The 15,496-nt window shown below is 42.0% G+C and overlaps 1 protein-coding gene across 8 annotated transcripts in view; it reads right to left on the reverse strand.

Annotated features, from left to right (window-relative positions):
* The window catches only part of LOC120723060 (SRC kinase signaling inhibitor 1-like), a 134,594-nt gene that overhangs the window by 87,289 nt on the left and 31,809 nt on the right, over positions 1 to 15,496 (reverse strand). The window contains exon 1 of one of the 8 annotated variants that reach the window (XM_040014352.1): positions 7,989 to 8,538. The exons of the other annotated variants lie outside the window; for them this stretch is intronic. The gene's annotated coding sequence lies outside the window, so the exon portion shown is untranslated. Of the gene's footprint in view, positions 1 to 7,988; positions 8,539 to 15,496 lie in introns of those variants that run through there. 8 annotated transcript variants of the gene reach the window in all.

Below are 15,496 nucleotides of genomic sequence, written 5' to 3' on the forward strand. Positions count from 1 at the left end.
AGTACAGCTTAACAGCTAAAATTAGTTCAGACCAAGCAGCAACCTCCAGGGCTGAAAGTGAAGCTAGTGCTGGCATAAAGTGCAGTTCCTCCAACGGCCATTGGAGGCTCCAAAAATGAGTCTCATGCTAACGTGTCCAAACTTATAGCAGAACAAACGTGTTTAGAGCCTGCTGCAAGATACACATTTCACCTCTGTGGAAGGTTCATTCCTTTATGAAAATGATGCAGACCCCAAAGTACATTATCCAAACTGTATTTAGAGATCTGGCCCGTTTAGCAGGTGTCCACATGCAGGTAGTTGTAACCCATCGCTGTCTGCTAGGCCTCATCCGCTACTCTGAGTCACTGAACTGCACCTCTCGACTCTCTGCGTGTGTTTATTAATTCATTACTCAGCACTGGCAAGCAGATATGTGTGTCCAAGTCCAAGAGTAAGTCTATAAAGCCAAAGAAATCCAACAGAAGTTACACAAGGAAACAGAGAAAGAACACAAACAGTTGCTGTAACAAAAGACAAAGGGAAGACAACACCATTTATACTCCCACACTGAGGGCTAATCAAAAGAATTAGACACAGCTGGGAGGAAATGAGACACAGGTGCACAATCAATAAAACCACAGGGGAGGAAGTAAAACTGGATACAAGACACAGACGGCAACTAACTATCAAAGTAAAACAGGAAGAAGGTAACAGTAACTCGGGAAACTCAGACGCAAAAACAAACTTGATACAGGAAAAGACACAAAAAGAAAACAGCGGGAAGGACTGAGGAAAATATTAAACTCTATTAACTGGAATTAAGAACTCTTAATGGCAAAATCACTGGACATCCCACATCTCATAAATGCAGTTTCTGCACTCTGGTTAGTGCTAAATTATCTCAGATTAGGGATGTGAGAGAGAAATGATTTGGTTAACTGATGCAGTACTTATCAGATGTTGGGACACCACCTTCAACTAGCCCTCAACAGATGGCTTCTCCCCCTCCTCTCTGTCTTTGGCAGGAGATGCAAAGATGTTGGGTGGAAGACAGTTGCAGAAACCTGATATTCCCACACCTCTACTCATTCCAGTGTAAGGTCCTGCTGGGAAAACATGGTTATCTGAATGTTACTACCACACACCTGAACATTGCGGCTGCCAAACATCACCCCATGGTAACAGCCCTCCCTGATGGCAGGAAGTGCCTTCAGGAGCGCCTCCAGAACAGGTCAAGGAGGCCAAAATTCTCCAAATTCACAGCCAGTTGTGGAAAATGTTTCCTTTTGTGTTTCCCTGAAGAAAATGCAATGGTTTTAATGCTATCATCTACATACATGAATGAGCCATTTCATTAGGTACACCTGTTCAACTGCTCGCTAATGCAAGTATGTCATGAGCCAATCACATGGCAGGAATTTGATGCATTTAGTTAGATGCATGAGTTCATTTTATTGAAATGGCCTCCACAGTCCCCAGACCTCAATCCAACAGAGCACCGTTGGCATGCAGAGGAATGAGAGTTTCACATCACAGGTGTACAGCTGATTAATCTGCAACAACTGTGCAATGTTTTCATGTGAACATGGAATTTCTCCAGCACCTTGTTGAATCTGTGCCACAGAGAACAAAGGCAGCTCCAGAGACACCAGGGGGTCTCAAGATGTACCTAAAAAGTGTTGGGTGAGTCTATATTTCAGAGGCATTTCCAAAGTTTCCATTTGGGTGATGCGGTGGGGACTGAGTCAGGGGATCCCACAGGAAATCAGATAATTTGATTATAAATAAATAAAACAGAGGATAAACCTGACATTGAAAGAGAGGCCCTCTTTGGACATGCACCTGCATATATTAACTGAATTTATTCACCGGTGATGTACTAATTGAGCACCGTGTCTTGTTTTATCTGTAATGAGTGCTGGATTACATAATTCTTACATAACTGAATGAACTGACGGCCCCTCTGGGCTCCTTCGACAGGTTTTGAAGCCCTGGCAAAACTTTTCCACCTCCTACCGATGACAGATTTTAATGGCTGACCTTTGCTCATCAGATCTCCTTTTAAAAAAGCATCTCTGAACATGCTGACATTTTCCGTTTGAGCCTCAGTTTTACTGCATACTGATTTCAGGTGAATTTATTCCAGTCCTCCCTCTAGTATCTCATTTGTTTAGTAAATTCAAGTAGGCAAATGTTCACATAAAACCCAGAGCAGCTCGTGTTACTTAAATCATGGCATTACTCATCCGTGTGTAAAGCAGCTACAGCCCTGCATGGTGTTTTTTCTCCTTAACTCCACCATGCTATTATTGCTCCTGGTGATGGTTAATGGGCTGCCACCTCCTCCCAGCTTGCTACTGGCACCACCTTTGTTATTACGGCTCTTCAGCTGTTATCGGTGCTGCCAGTCCATCTGATGAATTGCCCTTGAATTGTTTTATTTTACTCACATTGTTGAATCTTTAAAGTTGACACTGATGTCACTGTCATATTTCTGCCTTGCTTGCATGGATGCAAACCCTGTGTACAAGCCCACTGAGGATAATTCCAAGGAATTACCTCCATTTATCACAACCAAGCCTAAACTTGGACTCGACTATTCTGGCCTTCCATATCAAGATCATAAATCCCTCTGTCCCCTTAAACTATTAAATTGTCTGTTTCATTCTCTACTGGATGCTAATAATGCAAACTCACAGAATAAGATGTTTGTTCCTCCCACACATGCTTATACAAAGTTGCCATGCTGACCTCCCTGCATGATTCATTCTTCTGTGTTCATTAGAGTTGAGGGGAGACTAAAAAGCCAGAGAATGATTGTGATTGGGCCACTGATGCCATATTTCAGCTGTCGGGAACTCATTCCAAAACCTGCTCAAGGCTGCGTCCAAACATTTCTCATTACTAGCCTCTAAGTGTGTAAAAGTGTGTGTCAGCAGCACAGCCTTGGCCACTGCTGGCCAAAGAGTCTGACAGAGGCCATTTGTTAGCTTTATGGTTTCATTGGGTGGAGGTCTAATCATTCATACTCGTCTGTGCTTCACTCAGATTTACTTCAGATTATTTTTGCTCCCTGAATGTTGGATTTAGAAGCCGGAGTTTGTTACAGCAGTACAGGGTGATGACACTGCTGTGTGTAACAGCCCTCGCATTAACAATGAATCAGCAGTTGTAGTCTAGCAGTGCAGTATACGGCGAATCTGCTGCAAGACTGCAAAGAAAAATTCACCTCCAACCATGCATCCATCTATCAATCCATCCATCCATCCATGTATCCAACCATGCATCCATCATCCATGATCATTCTCAATCCAGCCATCCATCCATGTATCCATCCATGTATCCAACCATGCATCCATCTATCAATCCATCCATCCATCCATGTATCCAACCATGCATCCATGTATCCAACCATGCATCCATGTATCCAACCATGCATCCATCATCCATGCATCCTTCCATGCATCCATCTATCAATCCAGCCATCCATCCATGTATCCATCCATGTATCCAACCATGCATCCATGTATCAATCCATCCATCCATCCATCCATGTATCCAACCATGCATCCATCCATCCATCCATCCTTCCATGCATCCATCTATAGATCCATCCATCCATCCATCCATCCATCCATCCATCCCTGCTGCTATTGTGGAGAAAGTAGTCTAAGCAGAGATGCCCAGCTCTCTCTCTCCTCTGGCTCTTCTAGGTGGGGCACTGAGGCATAACCATACCAAAGGCATCATCCCTCCAGCACGTCTCCAGGGTCTCGTCTCAGCTCGACACGCCTGAACATTACCTAAGAGGCATCCTAGCAAGATGCCCAAAGTAATTCAACCTCCACGTTTCAGTGCAGAGGTGTAGCAGCTTATCACCACCACTGACTTTCAGCTAAATCAAGAGGATAAGCAGCCAGGTGTTTGTCTGACAAATACTTCTCCTTTTTATTGGTGTGTAAGGTACTTCTTTTTAGAGTCAGAGAATGTTAAGAGTCACCTGCAGCAATGTAGGTTTGCCACTTGTAACAGAGGAGTACTTTATTAAATTAGCATCAAGGAATTTACCCCAAAACCACAGTATAGGTCGGGAACGTTCTTTTTTCCCATTTTAACGCTCTAAAACGAAATAATCTCTAAACCACATTACAGCATGTCAGGCCAAACATGACCCCCCACTGAAATATTCAGTACTCGGTTTGCTTTTTAATATCACTTAAATATTTCCATCATGAACAGTGAATAACAGTTTATTAAGACTTCCTTCGTTCTCTCCCACTTTAATCAATTCTCCCTCATTTCTCAGCCCTCCTCCCAGTGACTCACTCATTTATTCATTCATCATTTTTACATAATCTCAATCAGACTCCAAGTATGAGCTATTGGAAGGATGCCAGTGGCTGGAACCGAGTGCACTCTGTCTTTTTCTCTACTTCCCCATCACAAATTCACTACTCATCAGAGACCATTAATTACAGAGGAAGGCACTGTGGCAGGAATGAGTGCGAGGAAGAAGAAAAAAAGAACGAAACGGTGCTCCTCCATCCACAAATTATAATATCCAGTTCTCCGGGGCACTCGAAAATTAAAATAAAACCCAAACAAGATCAGAACGCAAACTCCAAGCAGGCTATAAATGGAACAAGCTCTGCCTTCGCTGAATACAAAATTTCTCCAAACTGTTGCCAGCAGCGAGGTGCTGCATTCAGGATCACAGGGAAGCAGCATGTGGCTGCGTGGAGCTTTAAAAAGACGAGGTGATTGCCTCATACGTCTAACCTTAGAATCACCCGTATCAAGAACAGCCTGTGTCGTCCCTTTAGGTAAGATGTCCGCCTACATTTAACAGTGTTACTATTCTCAGATGTGCAATTACAGCAATTATTATCAGGAAAAGCAGTAGTACTCCTACTGTGGCAGAGCAGAGCATGTACCATGCAGCACAGGGACCCTGAGTTAACAATTTCAAGATCTACCAGTCCCTGGTACTTTCTCTGACCTTGAGTTCAGCTTCCAGTTCACTCCTCAGAGTGTTTTATAATTTATTTACTAAAAAAAAAAAAAAAACAGTTAGGCCGTGTCTCAAAATAGCAGTTAAAATGTTTCCTACTATTACAGCCACCCATATTACAGCCACACCACCACTGAGTCCAGCTTCATACAGCTGAGCTGCAAAACCCTTTGTCAGTTTTCAGACTAAATAGACCTGAAGGACACCTAACCCTGAACAGGACTGCTCTGTGAAGCCTCAGGCAACATCAGCTTTGACTGATTCTCTGATGAGCACAGATAGAGAAGATAAGAGAGGCGAGACTGCAGGTTGAATATGGAGAAAACGCCAAAACACAAGAAATTGTTGCTTGTATGTCTAGAAAAAGGGATCAGCTAACGTGACTGGATCAGGATGATATTGCAAAAAATACAACAAGTGGACAGTGAGTGCAGTGATCTCGTTGATAACCTGCCTTTATAGTTAAATCTTTCCATTTACTATCATAGCTACATGTAGGTCTTCTGATTAATCGGCTGATAGTTTCAGATCTAATATAGCCTACACTGTCAACTGGCTTTTTATTACAGCTTTATCATTTGTACCACAGTAACTTTAACTTCTAGCTGATGTTGAAAATCTCTGTGAGCAATAGTTTTACATTTCTAGTCACTTTTTCTATGTTTTCTGAGAATAAATAAAATATTCACATTGTAACTTTCAGGTAAGAAGCTAGCATGTCAAACAAAATTATGCACAGTCATTTAAGAGAGGAGTGGGATGAGCAATCTTGGGAGGGAATATCAAGCAGTATTTTTACTTTAAATATTCATTCCTAACACATCCCTACCCTCCCAGCTGCACATGTGGCAGAGTAGAGAGGTGAGGAGAACAGCAGCAACGCCACAGAATGGAAATCAGCTGACAGAATAGGGAGCAGAAATTTCATGGAAAAGAAGTGACTACTGTGGAGGTGGGTTGCAAAGTGGCTTGGAGCCTAAAGCAGATTAAATAGCATAATTTAAGGGAGATTTGCGAGCAGGAAGAACAGTATCAGCTGATCTGCCATAAGCTGAGCTGCTACCCCAGCTAGCACCTGGATTTCTAGCAAACTAACATCAGTTTTCCAAATATTTTCCTAGTTTCCCCATCGGGTGTGATGAACGCTTGTGAATAGGTGAGGTGAAGAAAGTAGCAGAACAGATTCTGACAAATATTTACATAACGCACAAATGTTTTTCCTTAATATTTGTTGTGTGTAGTTATTTGCGTACTAGTTTATGCTCTGCTCAACTATGCGTGGGTCAGCTGGTTGTTTTGTGTGTGATTTTCCGAATGCATGTATTGCCATAGGCAATCTGCAGAGTGCCCTCTGGTGGATAAACCATGCAATGTTAAATAAATACAAACCAGCGTTTGCAGTGCTTTAGTCTGCAGTTGCTGACAATAGCAGTGTTTCCCAACCAATGTGCCGCAGCACATAGGTGTGCCGTGGAAGATTATCTGATTTCACCTGATTAGTACTCTAAGCGACCGGCGTGAGTAAGGGGCAGAACAACCGCTTGCTCCAATTAAATGGGTTGCCAACCGCCACTAAAACAGAAGAAGACGAACACGAAATTGCATGCTGGGAGTGAAACAAGGCAGTGCATAATAACAAGACAAATATTTGAAAAGAAAAAGTAGTCAATCTGACCTGGATCTTGGAGGAAATTCCTACCCAGATGAAGGCCCTAGCAAGAGTAGTAGCCAAAAGCGGTATACTGGGGACAAACCTGAGCCAATTCTGCTACACCTGGTGCACGGGGAAAAATGATCAATATGCTTTTTGCCACATTTTTGTCCAGTGGTGTGCCGTGTGATTTTTCTAATGTGAAATGGTGCTGTGGCTCGAAAAGGTTGGGAAACACTGGACTATAGCATGACCCAAAAGTTTCCTGCCTGCCACTACAGGCAAGTGTGAGGTTTTGCGTTCACACTAAACATTTTTTCTGGGGTAAAGGTCATGTGGTATCCATGTTCTGCCATGGTTAGTTCTACTATTTGTACAGATCAGTTGCTCACATTGTGGTTTATTTACTTTCCTATAATATTAGAGACAGTGTGACACAATGAGTGCAGTGGGTTGCTAAAATGGATTCACCTGCACATCATCTTTATCTCTCATAAAACTACTAAAAATAAAAAGTCATTCACACAAAGACGAGTCCTGCTTCATGTTTATGTTGGCTAAGAAGGAAATGTTACCAGTGTCGTCCTGAACAAGTAAACAAGCATCTACTCTTACTCATAATCTCCTTTGCTTTTTTCTCTCCCTAGAAATGATTTTGTCAAGTCAGTTTTAGAAGTCCGACACTTTCATGCATATAATATGAAGTTTTAACCCTTTGGAGAAATTTCTCTTGCATCAGCTCCTCTGGCATCAGCAAGCAGCTTGGGAAAGATAATCAATTATATCTAATAAATTTTTATTAATATAACTTGGCCTTTTTAAGACACTTTTAATCCCACACTAAGGCTATTTAATGCTTGATTCAAAGTCATACATTTTAAAGTGGAAGTACAGAGGGAACCCCTCTGAGACAATATAGCTTTAGATTTTTTAATATATGTTTTAGAGCTTCCCACAGTTTATGTCAATAATTCCTAATGATGATGATGACATTAAATTATGTAAGAGCCTGTAAGATTTTTGCTAAATGAAACTGAAATATTTGCCCCTTTTTAGGGTATTTTTTTCCCAGCAGTAGCCGTGTAATGTGTTTACACTCAGACACCGTCGACTTACAGAATTGTAGTTTTATCTGTCGAGGCAGAGGTTGACATTTCCCACGGTGGATTTGAATTCAAACACACAGGGGATTTGCAGGACAATGATGCAGCTGTAACACATTATGTAATTGTGTAGCTGTAGAAATCAGCAGCTGCTGCTAAAAAAGCAAACCTGCAGTGTATGTTTGCTTAGCCAATAAAAGCAGATTACATTGATTCTTTGAGCTTTGTTGTTGCGTATTACCTTTAAATGATGACAGCACATCGATAGAGATGTTTTAAAAGGTTCAGAGTTGATAAACAGGTTTTTCTCCACAGCCCAGCACTGCCTGTGTGTGGATAGCAGTCTAGCAGTACATCCTTAAGATAAACACTGCTGCACTCTGGTAACTCCGTGTCCTCTCCTCTGCTGAGAAAGCAAGTTCACCTGTTTGGCCTTTTGTCTTCTGTCTCCTCTGTCCACCTCCCACGCCTCCTTTACCACTCCCATTTCTATTCACAACATCTCCTGCTTCAAAACGCCATGAAATACAAATTTCAAACGGGTGCACCAAAAATACTCAACTTGACCACGGTTGAAAAACCTGCATGAATCATACGTGAGTAATAATGGTTGCTTCATTACTGGGAACTAGACCTGCAACCAGTTGCAGTCACTTACTCTCAGAGATGGGCGTAATCCGATTACTTTTTTCAAGTAGCGAGTAAAGTAAACCTTTTTCGTATTGTCAAATTTTAGATAAATACAAGTTTCTAAATTTTACTCATTTCAAATGATTTAAATCTGCTTGTCTAATATAATGGATTGGATTTATATAGCGCTTTTCAAGGCACCCAAAGCGCTTTACAATGCCACTATTCATTCACTCTCACATTCATACACTGGTGGAGGCAAGCTACAGTTGTAGCCACAGCTGCCCTGGGGCAGACTGACAGAAGCGAGGCTGCCATATCGCGCCATCGGCCCCTCTGGCCAACACCAGTAGGCAAGTAAGGTAAAGTGTCTTGCCCAAGGACACAACGACCAGGACAGAGAGCCCAGGGATCGAACCGGCGACCTTCCGGTTACAGATGCAGATGGAAATGAGCCCAAGGCTGTAATCTGGCATATTTACATTTGTAAAATGTTCATTAATATGTATTGCCCCTCTTTCTAAATGAAATAAATAAATAAAATAAATAAATAAAGTAAGGGATTACTATTGCAAAAAAGTAATTAGATTACTGTTACTTTCCCATAAGCACGCTGTGTTACTGCATTATTAAACTGATTTTGTTTGTGAGAGTGTCTCATGGCAATGATGTAAGTGTGTGCGGCGTGTGCAGATCAACAATGGATAATATGCAGAGTGCAGGGAGAGTACAACCGTGCAGCGTTTAAAGCGTGGAAGTACTGACGTTACTTTGAGTTTGATTCCGTAAAAAGTGACAAAAGCATTAGCGTCCACTGTGCATGGGAAGAAAACTTCTTTTTACAGTGAAAAAAACCCTAAACTTCTGAGCAAATACCAAGCACGCTGCCACGGGAATGTGAAATTCACAGAGAAACCCCCGGATCCCCCCGCTGACATGACCGCTGAGGCACCAGGCAAACCTCCGTTGCAGCAACATGCAACTTGCATTTGATAATATGGAGATTAACTGTAAATGAAAGATAGAAAAGGTGAAAAGAAAAAGCCGTATGCTCAGAATATAAGTGCACATTTTCTTCCCTGTAATTAAAACCCTGACAGGCTGTGAGCACAGCAAAGTTACAGTATTTCTACTCAAATCAGTGCAAACATCAAGTATTAGCCAATATTCACTTTGTTGGCTGCTATTGATCGTTCACCAGTGATGTCATTATCCAACAGCATGTTGAGAAATAGTCACAATTAACTAATGTGTACTGATAAGTGATCGTGGAGATGGATATCAGAGCCTAATTTTAGTGTTCCAGCATGATTTTTCATTTTGTTGTGTTACCGTATGTCTGTGTGTGACATCTGTCCCATACTAGCCAGATGTTCAGAGATGGTAATGAAAAGCTGAAAGAGCTCCACATTTCAAACATTGTTATCACCCCATAATACCTTCTAAAACATAGCTAAAATGTGAATGTACATTTCAGCGTTTTAAGGTCAACTACAGCAGACTAACTTGAATAATTGGAGATTATGTATCAGAATTTCAGGAGCAGGACCACGCCTCCAAACACACTCCTTCCAGCTGTCATCTATATAGGTTCCCCCAGTTCTGCAAGCTGCTCATTCTCGTTCACGTGCCCCACCGTCCCTCCTTGTTTTCAATTCTTTAGCTTCTTCATTTCTATTTAGTGCATGGGGATCTGCCAGGCCCGGGAGCCATCGCCAGTCCCCTTCGAGGCCTTCCCCATTTATGTCAAAACATTCACTTTTACCTACTAAAACGCTGTCAAACCTAAAATGAGGACGTGGGCCCAGCTACTGAAAAGCAACTAAAAGCTGCCACACAATGAATAAAGCGTGCGAGCTGCACGAAATTCACTACAAACAACCATCTAACTTGCCTGCATGGCTAGTGTTTCAGAAAATGCAGTTACAAGCTGTACTTTCAAACTTCTGTAATTAATACACATTCTCACAGAAAAATCCATCCATCCATTTTCTTAACCACTTATCCAATTCAAGGTCCCGAGGGGGGTTGTGAGGTTGGGGAGACTATCACAGCTGACAAGGTACACCCTGAGGGTTGTGATCACAGCGCTGTGATAGACAAATTGGGCCCAATGGGTCTTCAAAAAGATCCTTGTCAGAACATCAGCAACAGCGGCGTCAGTTTTGAAGCTCATCCAGCCGATCCTCGGAGATGCTGTATTTATGAGAAACGACCATAAAGTGTCTCCCATAGAATTAGACTGTACTTTTTTAAATTACGAAATAACACTGTCACGTTTCTGCAGCTCTTGAAGGTGTGTTTTCTCTTTAGTTCTTGTTACCTTGTCTGGTCTCTGTTGAGGTTGATTCCTGCTTATATTCGGATTATTAGGTAATCCAACCTTCTCTGTATCCTTGTGTGTCTTCATCTCTGTTTGTGATTCCTCAGTTTGTTGTTTCCTGGTTTATTTTGTGACTTATTGTTCGCTGCGCCTCATTTTTAGGTTAACTTCCAATTTTCCACTCATTATTTCAATGACTTCTGCTGTGTTTTCACCTGTTTTCTATTTATTGTCTGTGTCTTTCATTGCCCTTTGTTGCATCAGCCCTTGTGATTGTGTATTTCCTTGTTCCATGTTTCTCTGGAGATTCCTTATTTTTGGATTGTTTGTTCTTGCTCAGCTATTTTATGTTATTGTATTTTTGGAAGAGTTCAGCATTAAAGCTGCTTTTTGGAGTCTCCCGAGTCCTGCATTCGGGTCCAAATCGTGCCTGTCACATATCTGAACCCTGACAGATAACATATACACCACAGTTGCCTTCCAGTAAGTTCCTCATCCTCTGCAGGAACTTACTGAACCATGATTTGGGCTTGCAGCCTTAGTGAGCCCAAACCGACCAACCTGGTGATAAACAAACAATACAGGGGAAATTGCCGGAGCTGGTTAGCAGTGACTGAATAACTAAGACTGTAAAATCAATCACATCTTTGTCTGATTTACTCTAATAATCACCAAATAAACCAGACGGACAGCCCAAGTATAGTCAGAGTGCAGGGAAACACGATGATAGCAGTTGGAAGCATCGGATCGCTTGCTTCTGAACATTTCTGAAAGGCTGTCTCACATCAGAAAAGATTTCTGTGTCACTGTAAAAGCACAGACAAATAATGTGCTTTGTAGCCGTTCACAGAAAGCTGATAGCCTAGTTACACTGCAAGTCTCTTATGTGTCCTTTTCAACATGGCAGGGTGTCATAAACTTGCTTTTATCGACTTCCAGAACACCGTCGGCCTCTTTGCCTTTCCACCAAAGACACGCCGTGCCCATCAGTCTCCTGGCTGTGTGGTCACAGTCGGCGGGACGCTGGGATTGATATAATTTCCTTCGGGATTAATAAAGTATTTCTGATTCTGATTCTGATGAAAATGAGGAACGAGGGCTTTAATAAAGGTACATCTATATCACAAACAATCGGGCGTGACATTTATCCACAGCTGACGTCGTTACACGGTCAGTAAACATTGACATTTATCACTGCATCAACATTAGCCTCGCACGTACGTCGGCGCTTTCTTTCCGGGTGTCGTCTCTGAAAATCAGAGCCAGCTGGGTCAGCTGCTCCGCCGAGAACAAACCAATCGGCAGATTTCTGAGCATGACTGGGGGTTAGATCTTAAATTTGATGATCCATCTTCAAAGAGAATGATAATTCAGGACAGTCTGTGGAAGAGGGGCGGGGACAGCTGAGGCTCAGTCATCTCTCTGATCATCTAACCGTGTATGTTCAGTGAGGCTGCTACTCGTTCCCCAAACTTTACACTCATGTCAGCTCATCCTGGTCAAAGTATCCAATTCTTGAGTCACTCAGTACATCAATACACCAACAGTCAGGATGGGGTCCATCCCTGCTGCCATTAAAGCAGGACGAGCGAGCGCATGATGAGGATGTCAGATGAAAGAGCGAGTGTAGGTATGTGAGTGAGGTTATCAAGCGGCTACCTTCTATCACAGACAGACGATTGAATTCTGCCCCCAAAGACCAGACAGCTAATACACATCCCTCTTTGGTTTCACCACCAAATTACTGCACCTACAGCAACACTCAGCTTTACACCTTTCCCACTTCACAGACCAAACCACGGTCCCACGCCTGACATCAATTCCGACCCCAAGAGGAAGTCCTGGTAATTAGAAAGTGATATTTTTGGCTTGTCTGAGCCCAGGACACATCCTGAAGGTGAGTAATTGGTATCATTGAGCGAACAGTGGGACAGATGAGTCAGGGATCGAGATCTATTAGTGGCCACTAATCAGACTCACACTGGGCTCTGGGAGGCAGCCAGCTGGATGAGTGCTGGCTTGCTGGCTCGGCTTTGTGCTGTGTCACAGAGCAGGGAAAACAGAGGAGAGCAAAAGCACTGAACATAAATACCAACAAACACGAGGCACGCAAATGGTTAAATCCTCCTATAATGGCAGTACTTTTTTTGTGCTCACACTCGTTTTATCTGACTGTCACTCTTTTCAGTGTGAGGAAATCTCATTTAAAAAGGAAACTCTTCAGAATTAATGCATGCAACTCAAAACATCTGCAACTAGGGCAACCCTCGAGTCTTTGAAATCTGACGGGCATGATTCATTTATAAAATAAACACTGGGACAGAACATCAGCATCCCTGTGTATAAATATCAGTGACAGAGCCAGACGACTCCCGCAACAAAGACCAAATAAAAGATGATTCTTTTTAGCGTTTAGGTGGAGAGCAGAGAAAATAACCCGCAGGCTCTTTTCAGACACAAGCAGCTTTAACCAAGGAGTGTGCTAAATTAGGATGACTCACAATTAGAAACTATACTGGCATCAGTTTGTATTGTATGAATGACAACTTCTGCTTAAAAATGCTCAAATTCTTCATCAGAACAAAAGCTTTTTTATGGAGAAAATCTACTAAGACTTTCTTACTTAAAGAGAAAGGCCTCCAGTCTGTCCTTTGTAGACTAAAGATAAGAGCAGAAAGACACTGTATGCATATTTTACAACCCTGCAAAACATAAAAGTCAATTAAAATAAAATAAGTCTCGTTAACAAAGTTAGACGTGCATCTGAGGTGCTGAGAGTTCAAACAGTCAAAATCCTTCAGAATAAAATTCAGTTCAGAGGGTTTGAACACTTTGGTTGAGGCTTTTAGGGGTAACAATTTTAGCAGCAGTTTAGCCTTCAAAGGAAATTATTAGATGATTAATGGATCTGACTGCCCACTTCAAGCTGGCTCCTAAAGCGAGTCAATCCACTTCCACTTCCAAGTTAATGGTTTTGATCTTTATGGCTAATTTCACCCTTCATGACAAATGCACAGAGACTAAAGTCTGCCGCTTAACTTCTATCATGACTTCATTTGAGGGGCGTGGCCACTTTCTGTGACGGGTGGGATTCGATAGCTGAGGTTTCTAAAGTTCAAACTATGAGTGAAAGAAACACTTTAGTTAAATAAAAATCAAAGATGCTGTTTAAATCTTCCCCCTGAGAAATGCCACCCATACGAAAAACAAACTGAAAGAAGCAAATCCACCGTGGAAACCAAACAAAGTTCAACTGAACTGACGTAGAAGCTCATCTGACTCAACAGATCCAACACATTTCACAAGCTATTGACTTTGAATTCGATGAAGACCCATTAGGTGATCACTGTGCGTGAGTTTCACTAAACGACTTCACTGCTCGAGGAGGATTTTTATGAATTGTTGAAGGACAGACGTCAAATGTCAAAGCGTGAGCTCACTGGTCTTTGGGCTAGATTAAAATCAAAGCTAAATAAAAGTAAAAACTATAACCGCTAAGAGCCAACTGCATCTCATTTGTAATAAAACTAACCTAAAATATGTCTCTCTGTGCCCATAATTATATTAAAAGATCACATATGGGCTTCTGCGTGAACCGAGACTGCTAGCATAAGCTGATAAATTAGCACTCCACCTTTTTGTCCAAACATGGCAACTTATTGTGCCATAAAAAACACAAACAGTCAAAAATGTTACACGTGAGGCTTCAAGACAAAATTTTGATTGTTAATAGGTAACAGCGTGATAGCTATGCGCATCTTTTATATACAGTCTGTGGATCTGATTTAGATTAACGCATCAACACCGAGCTGTTTGGGAGTATTGTTGGACGGATGTACCTAATAAAAAGGCTGGTGAGTGTACAATTATCCTGTCCATGTCCCACCGACAGTGGTTCTATTCCCCAACACTGGACCCCAAGCTGGTTTGACCCAGCTCCTGTTGGCTTATTATTGTGCGTAATGTACGCCTTAGATTTAGACAGAAGGAAGAGTCCTGAGTGTTTTCCTCATGCAGGTGACAGTGTTGGGAAACACTTTAAAATGTCTCAACTAGAACACTGAAACATCCAGTTTGATTTGTCAAAATGTGAAATACGGGACATCTTTTTGCTGTAGCGGTTGAGACACACACCAAATATCATGAGAACAGTTTCCCTGCCAAACCTCAATTCCTCTGAGGCTCTCCTTCCCTACACTGTCAAAAAATACAGAGCCCTGTCTATGAGTGATTAGAAGGTTTGTTTTAATTTGTAGTTCATAACCAGATGGTGCTCTTTATAAAAGTACTTTACTGAAAACGATCCTCTCCTGGTATAGCGTCTAAAAATATGCTCTGCCTGCAGATGGTGCACAAGCATGGTCTGCACATGAGCAGCTTCCTAACTGGCAACATGTTACATCAATGGCCATAAGTCAACGGGTGTGGAGAAAGTGGAGCGAGCCAGGCAATTAGCAAGACTGATGTGCTCTGAGGAAAAGTGAAGCAGGAGGGAAATCCACTAAGCTGAGGAGGCCATTTCAAAGAAATCAGTCTGTGTGCAGTAATGTCTGCATCTGCCTGCCTGCCAGTCAACATATGCATATTTTTGAATTTCAAAGCTCACAGTCGCTGATAATGAAGTAAATGCCAGTCAGACGTATACAAATATTAGCCAAATCCAGAAATAACCACGTGAAAAAACATCCACCAACTCATCCTGACACTTGTTTTTACCTGATGAGACAGAACGTCTTCCATCTGTATACAAAAACGAAACCCAAAGTAGTTATTTTAAACCTGTGTAGCAGTGTAAA

This window comes from Simochromis diagramma, unplaced genomic scaffold, assembly GCF_900408965.1.
Source record: "Simochromis diagramma unplaced genomic scaffold, fSimDia1.1 OVJJ01000669.1, whole genome shotgun sequence".
In the NCBI taxonomy this organism is placed as follows: Eukaryota; Metazoa; Chordata; class Actinopteri; order Cichliformes; family Cichlidae; genus Simochromis; species Simochromis diagramma.